General features: G+C 52.8%; 1 protein-coding gene across 1 annotated transcript in view; it reads left to right on the forward strand.

Annotated features, from left to right (window-relative positions):
• LOC109910748 (cGMP-dependent 3',5'-cyclic phosphodiesterase) overlaps positions 1–739 on the forward strand; it is a 118,965-nt gene that overhangs the window by 6,249 nt on the left and 111,977 nt on the right. The window lies entirely within an intron of this gene.

Consider the following 739-nt stretch of genomic DNA (forward strand, 5'->3'; position numbering starts at 1 on the left):
CCCCTCCCCAGCTGTGTGCTACGTACAGGCCCCTCCCCAGCTGTGTGGTACGTACAGGCCCCCTCCCAGCTGTGTGGTACTTACAGGCCCCTCCCCAGCTGTGCGGTACTTACAGGCCCCTCCCCAGCTGGGCTCACATCAACACATCAGGGCAGTCGAGGGGAATGGTGTTGAAGGAACATTACTCTGCATCTAAACCTGTGCTGTCGCTGTCCTGGGAGTGTTTGATGGGAACAGGGTACAGGGAGCTTTACTCTGTATCTAACCCCATGCTGTCCTTGTCCTGGGAGTGTTTGACAGTGCAGAGGGGGCTTTACGCTGTATCAAACCTCATGCTATCCCTGTCCTGGGAGTGTGAATATTGGGAGGTAGGAATGATATTTGATTTAGAGCTATATGGAGTGCAATTTGGGATGGTATGGAGGTGATTTGGAGGGAGGGGTGTGTTTTGGTGGTGGGGTCTGATTTGGGGTCTGGATCTGGGATCTGCCTTGTGAGGGTGCGCTGTGTCTGCGTTTGCGAAGTTTACTCTGTATCAAACCCTGTGCAGTGCCTGTAAGTTGGATGGGAACAGTGTAGAGGAAGCTTCACTCTAGCTAACCCTGTGATCCCCTTATCCTGGGTGTGTTAGATATGGACAGTGTAGAGGGTCTATGGGACTGGGTGTGGTAGATATGGACAATGTAGAGGGGGCTATGGGACTGAGTGTGTTAGATATGGACAGTGTAGAGGGGGCTAT

Source organism: Rhincodon typus, chromosome 6 (assembly GCF_021869965.1).
Source record: "Rhincodon typus isolate 14 chromosome 6, sRhiTyp1.1, whole genome shotgun sequence".
Classification (NCBI taxonomy): Eukaryota; Metazoa; Chordata; class Chondrichthyes; order Orectolobiformes; family Rhincodontidae; genus Rhincodon; species Rhincodon typus.